Consider the following 7,442-nt stretch of genomic DNA (forward strand, 5'->3'; position numbering starts at 1 on the left):
TAGACACAGTCTTTAAAACATACATTTTTAAAATCAGATAACATTTTATACATAAATACACTATATAAATACCGATTTATTATACTTCAAACTAAAATCGCCGGGCCCCTGCCACCTAAGCACATTAGGACCCTAATCCAAACATATTTTAAGAAATGTAGCCATTGCACAAGCCACATCAAAGAATTCCATTCTTAACAAAAGTACAAGTGTGTCATTATGGCAATTCATATTATACTTTAAAAAAAGAGTTACATCAGATTGGTCGCACACTGCTACACCTACCAGTCGTGTTCCCCCAATGAAAATGGTCCCTGAAGGTCAGCGTCGGCGGATACACCTATGCTCAAGAGTGCGTGCAAGTATGCGTGGCGTGTGCCATCCCTGGACACGTGTTTCGAGGTAGTTGCCTCTCGTCAGCAGGGAGTAGGAAAATGAGAGTGGGGTTGCTGTGTAAGCTGCTAAAAACATAATCAGGTCTAGTACCTCTCTTAGCGCGCAGGTGCGTAACCATGAGTCCGTCGACTCCACCGGCTCAAGGGAGCCTGAATATAAAGTTACATCAGATTGGTCGCACACTGCTACACCTACCAGTCGTGTTCCCCCAATGAAAATGGTCCCTGAAGGTCAGCGTCGGCGGATACACCTATGCTCAAGAGTGCGTGCAAGTATGCGTGGCGTGTGCCATCCCTGGACACGTGTTTCGAGGTAGTTGCCTCTCGTCAGCAGGGAGTAGGAAAATGAGAGTGGGGTTGCTGTGTAAGCTGCTAAAAACATAATCAGGTCTAGTACCTCTCTTAGCGCGCAGGTGCGTAACCATGAGTCCGTCGACTCCACCGGCTCAAGGGAGCCTGAATATAAAGTTACATCAGATTGGTCGCACACTGCTACACCTACCAGTCGTGTTCCCCCAATGAAAATGGTCCCTGAAGGTCAGCGTCGGCGGATACACCTATGCTCAAGAGTGCGTGCAAGTATGCGTGGCGTGTGCCATCCCTGGACACGTGTTTCGAGGTAGTTGCCTCTCGTCAGCAGGGAGTAGGAAAATGAGAGTGGGGTTGCTGTGTAAGCTGCTAAAAACATAATCAGGTCTAGTATCTCTCTTAGCGCGCAGGTGCGTAACCATGAGTCCGTCGACTCCACCGGCTCAAGGGAGCCTGAATATAAAGTTACATCAGATTGGTCGCACACTGCTACACCTACCAGTCGTGTTCCCCCAATGAAAATGGTCCCTGAAGGTCAGCGTCGGCGGATACACCTATGCTCAAGAGTGCGTGCAAGTATGCGTGGCGTGTGCCATCCCTGGACACGTGTTTTGAGGTAGTTGCCTCTCATCAGCAGGGAGTAGGAAAATGAGAGTGGGGTTGCTGTGTAAGCTGCTAAAAACATAATCAGGTCTAGTACCTCTCTTAGCGCGCAGGTGCGTAACCATGAGTCCGTCGACTCCACCGGCTCAAGGGAGCCTGAATATAAAGTTACATCAGATTGGTCGCACACTGCTACACCTACCAGTCGTGTTCCCCCAATGAAAATGGTCCCTGAAGGTCAGCGTCGGCGGATACACCTATGCTCAAGAGTGCGTGCAAGTATGCGTGGCGTGTGCCATCCCTGGACACGTGTTTCGAGGTAGTTGCCGCACTCTTGAGCATAGGTGTATCCGCCGACGCTGACCTTCAGGGACCATTTTCATTGGGGGAACACGACTGGTAGGTGTAGCAGTGTGCGACCAATCTGATGTAACTTTATATTCAGGCTCCCTTGAGCCGGTGGAGTCGACGGACTCATGGTTACGCACCTGCGCGCTAAGAGAGGTACTAGACCTGATTATGTTTTTAGCAGCTTACACAGCAACCCCACTCTCATTTTCCTACTCCCTGCTGACGAGAGGCAACTACCTCGAAACACGTGTCCAGGGATGGCACACGCCACGCATACTTGCACGCACTCTTGAGCATAGGTGTATCCGCAGACGCTGACCTTCAGGGACCATTTTCATTGGGGGAACACGACTGGTAGGTGTAGCAGTGTGCGACCAATCTGATGTAACTTTATATTCAGGCTCCCTTGAGCTGGTGGAGTCGACGGACTCATGGTTACGCACCTGCGCGCTAAGAGAGGTACTAGACCTGATTATGTTTTTAGCAGCTTACACAGCAACCCCACTCTCATTTTCCTACTCCCTGCTGACGAGAGGCAACTACCTCGAAACACGTGTCCAGGGATGGCATACGCCACGCATACTTGCACGCACTCTTGAGCATAGGTGTATCCGCCGACGCTGACCTTCAGGGACCATTTTCATTGGGGGAACACGACTGGTAGGTGTAGCAGTGTGCGACCAATCTGATGTAACTTTATATTCAGGCTCCCTTGAGCCGGTGGAGTCGACGGACTCATGGTTACGCACCTGCGCGCTAAGATAGGTACTAGACCTGATTATGTTTTTAGCAGCTTACACAGCAACCCCACTCTCATTTTCCTACTCCCTGCTGACGAGAGGCAACTACCTCGAAACACGTGTCCAGGGATGGCACACGCCACGCATACTTGCACGCACTCTTGAGCATAGGTGTATCCGCCGACGCTGACCTTCAGGGACCATTTTCATTGGGGGAACACGACTGGTAGGTGTAGCAGTGTGCGACCAATCTGATGTAACTTTATATTCAGGCTCCCTTGAGCCGGTGGAGTCGACGGACTCATGGTTACGCACCTGCGCGCTAAGAGAGGTACTAGACCTGATTATGTTTTTAGCAGCTTACACAGCAACCCCACTCTCATTTTCCTACTCCCTGCTGACGAGAGGCAACTACCTCGAAACACGTGTCCAGGGATGGCACACGCCACGCATACTTGCACGCACTCTTGAGCATAGGTGTATCCGCCGACGCTGACCTTCAGGGACCATTTTCATTGGGGGAACACGACTGGTAGGTGTAGCAGTGTGTGACCAATCTGATGTAACTTTATATTCAGGCTCCCTTGAGCCGGTGGAGTCGACGGACTCATGGTTACGCACCTGCGCGCTAAGAGAGGTACTAGACCTGATTATGTTTTTAGCAGCTTACACAGCAACCCCACTCTCATTTTCCTACTCCCTGCTGACGAGAGGCAACTACCTCGAAACACGTGTCCAGGGATGGCACACGCCACGCATACTTGCACGCACTCTTGAGCATAGGTGTATCCGCCGACGCTGACCTTCAGGGACCATTTTCATTGGGGGAACACGACTGGTAGGTGTAGCAGTGTGCGACCAATCTGATGTAACTTTATATTCAGGCTCCCTTGAGCCGGTGGAGTCGACGGACTCATGGTTACGCACCTGCGCGCTAAGAGAGGTACTAGACCTGATTATGTTTTTAGCAGCTTACACAGCAACCCCACTCTCATTTTCCTACTCCCTGCTGACGAGAGGCAACTACCTCGAAACACGTGTCCAGGGATGGCACACGCCACGCATACTTGCACGCACTCTTGAGCATAGGTGTATCCGCCGACGCTGACCTTCAGGGACCATTTTCATTGGGGGAACACGACTGGTAGGTGTAGCAGTGTGCGACCAATCTGATGTAACTTTAAAAAAAGAGGTTTTAAAATCAGGAAACAAAGCCTATAAAAATGACGGCAATCAATTAAAACATGAACATTGAAGTTTTGAGAAGGCAGTCCACATGTGCAGTTATACTCTTGGTCCAGAAGGACTTCAAATTGTTCAGCTCGTACATAATGCACATTTAATGCTACCCGGAATTTTAATAGTACTAATAGTAACCGGGCATCTGGAAGTACAGATAAATACGCAAATCCAATCATATGTTCCCATGAATGTACCATGTGTTTTGCATAGGGTCCATCCCTTACATACTTCAAGTCCGCCAACCTAGATTCTTTTTTGCAGGCTATATTTAATTCTGCTTTTAGAAGTGAAGCCTCTGCTACTTTTAATTCTAATTTTAGGGTTCCTGCGATCATTTCCAATCTATTCTTTACCTTCTTAACCCTCTGTAATTCACTCCTTGCTATTTCAACAACACAGAAGGCTGATATCTTCTGTGTATTTGGGACCAAGAGTTTATCCTAAAATCTCAAAGTTGATTTCTAAGCTAAGAAGTTCCAGGCCTGCAAATATCCTTCTAATCTTATCACCTGAGACATTGCACCTTTGGGGAGAGCCAACAAATTTTTCAAACATTTACGTTTGCATTCCTCCCAACTTCCCTCCATACTTATGGCTGATACCTCAGCCCCGTAGAGGCATTGCGTGGGGACAAATGAGTTATAAGCACTTAAAAGGGGAGTCCAAGAGGGGCCCACATAAGTCTTTTTAAAGCGAACAAGTCCCCCTATCGTAGCTATTGCCCTCGTCTTCACCAATTCTTTATGCAAGGTCCAACTCAGCTGACTGGTAAACGTCATGGCCAGATACTTATAAGAGGACACGACCTCTACCCTACTATTGCCCAACTGCCACTTATACTGTTTACTTTTTTCCTCATGAAAAAGTAACAAAGCTGTTCCTAAAGTGAGTGGGAAGGACCATGTAACGTTCAAAAAAGGTTTTTTGTTTGGATATTGGAACACTCACACAACCATCAGGATGTCGTGAATCACGTACCCCTCAGGATGTAGTGCGTCATCATCGGGCTGCTCCTGCGTCGAGTCGGCTGGTGCAATACCCGACGGGCTCTTGTTTAGGGAGCACTCTTATGGAGATCTTTTTATCCAATACAGCCGTTAGGTGAGGTGGGAGTGTGGGGCTCTTTAGTGATGTAGATGAAAAAAAGTAGTTGCTAATTAAAATAGGGAGGGAGTGCTATCTCAATCAATTTATTATGAAGCCTCCTCGCCTAATTAAAAACTGTGAGGTTAAGTGTTGGTAACTTAGGTTAATGTTCTAGGTTATATACACTGCCTCATCGGGGTCAACATGTTTCTCGCTCTAATTGAGGAATACTCTAGCGATTCTTCAGGACCAAGTATATTCTATCTACATTTAAATTCAGACTGCATATCCTAATTGACAGTAAGCATTCTCATATGTAGCTGGTATTTTACCTGCAACTCGGTCTACCCTATTAACTCCATAGGATAGTACACTGCAGTTCCTGGTAGGCTACGCAAGGAGTGCCTCGCGTTAGACACGCCGAGTCCGTGTCTCCAGCAGACCTACCCCACTCTACCAGGACTGGGTGGTGTCCAAGAGCCCGTCGGGTATTGCACCAGCCGACTCGACGCAGGAGCAGCCCGATGATGACGCACTACATCCTGAGGGGTACGTGATTCACGACATCCTGATGGTTGTGTGAGGGTTCCAATATCCAAACAAAAAACCTTTTTTGAACATTACATGGTCCGTCCCACTCACTTTAGGAACAGCTTTGTTACTTTTTCATGGTTGCATACTTTAGGGCATGCTTAGCTGGACCTCTCTCCCAAAGCCCATTTCGCCCCCCCTGTTCTTTGTTGATATACTTTTTTCCTCAAACATGATTATTTTTGTTTTTCCCATGTTTACCTTCAATTTATTAGCCTCGCAATAATGATTAAACTTAGTTCACTTCCTCTGCAGGCCTACTTGGGTCATGTCCAGAATTGTCAAATCATCTGCATAGAGTAGGCACAACACATGTCTACCCACCATTTTTGGGGAAAACAAATGAGTGGCTGCTAACTCTCCCGGAAGGTCGGCTAAAAATAAAGAGAATAATGTGGGTGCTAGGACACAGGCCTGCCTTAACCCGTTTCCCAAGGGAATTCTCCCAGAGAGGGCCCCATCTAAATCAAGCTCCACTTGGGTCCAATTTCAGGTATGCAATTCCTGCCGGATTGCTAAGAAGACATTTGGAATACCCTGACATGTTAGTTTGGACCAAAGTATACTACAATCAACCAGGTCGAACGCTGAACTAAAATCAACAAAACAACAGAATAAGTTCCCGGTTGTTACTTTTGCCTTCTGCCCCAAAGCCCATAAACTGAAAAATTGTCTATTGTAAAATGCCCAGCTTTAAAGCCTCCCTGCTCCATTGGAATAATTCTGTTTCTCTCTGTCCAGCTCTTTAAGGTCCTTAATTTTTGCCTTGGCTTGTCCCTCTCAGAAAAAAATCTTTCATGGACCTTGACTCGGTCAAAACGACGGTGGACATGCCATCATCTTCCATCTATCAAGCTTTCAATGCTAAAACTGGGCTGTTTTCCTCATGCGGATTTGATGGTGTTTGTTCTCTATTCAATGATCTGCAATTCTGTTATTTTAGGAGTGCTTTACTTACATCCCCCAGGTCATCACTCAAATTCTGGTCAGCTACTTGCAGATGTCTTGGTCTTATTAATTGTTAGTCATTTTGCCTTTTTGCTACTGGGCGATTTTAATATTTGGGCAACGAACAAGGAAAATGTTGTTGCATTGCTAGTTACTGAGGTGTCGACTGTATATATTTATTTATTGCATGATTAATTAAAATCTTGCAATTCTAAAATCACCAGTACTCAATCATTAAAACGAATCTACACAAGAAAGTCCATAAAATACATTAAATACGCAAATTTAAATCTTCATTAATACGATTCATTATTACAAATATTAAAATAACAATTATTTACAGGTATAAGTTCTTTACTTTTGTGCAATATCTCATATGCAAATGTTGCTCTAACTATCAGCAACTTCCATTCCTAATATGCTCGGATCATTAACTTCCAACTTCTTTTTTACGAATATCATAAATTTAGTAAAGTTTGCAATCATTACTATATCTATTGGCTTAAAACAAGCTAACAGAACTTGTCTGCATGATCGTATCCCTCTTTCATTAAAACAAGTTTTTAAATAACTCTTTCTTTCAACCTTCAATGATGTACTTATGCAAACCAAATGTATAAAATGTTCTTCCCATCGGTTACATAATCTACAGGGGGTTGGTTTAGTTGGTCTCAACCAAGGCTTAGCGTGCATTAGACCCGGTAGGTTGCCAAATCTTGCGGTCATCAATAAGTTCTTTGTTTGCATTATCCATGGAATTTCTAGATATGGTTGCACTTTGAGAGTAGTGTATTCATTCACTATCATCCAGGCATGTGATCTTTTGATGAATAACTCTTTATCCTTTAGAAGTGATAGATATTTTGTTAATCTATTAATTAGTTTTTTTAAAGATAATGGTGTTATTGACATCTCCCAAATCTCGTGTGCAGATAGTTCTTCTAGTGCTGTTTGAAGGTATGTATAAAAACGAGAAGTTTGGTTCTGTTGCATTTCTTGCTAGAGTAGACAGCTCATTGGATTAAGAGTATAGGTTTTAATTTGTTTCCATACCTTTACATACTGGCCCATCCAGTGCAAAAGCCGGGGGGAAAAGAAATCCTCTCTGCGCCGCAGACCCGTCGTCACACTAACTCATTTGCACACGCATTCATTGCTGGGGCCCATAACACCAACA

Source organism: Triturus cristatus, chromosome 5_2 (assembly GCF_964204655.1).
Source record: "Triturus cristatus chromosome 5_2, aTriCri1.1, whole genome shotgun sequence".
Taxonomy (NCBI): domain Eukaryota; kingdom Metazoa; phylum Chordata; class Amphibia; order Caudata; family Salamandridae; genus Triturus; species Triturus cristatus.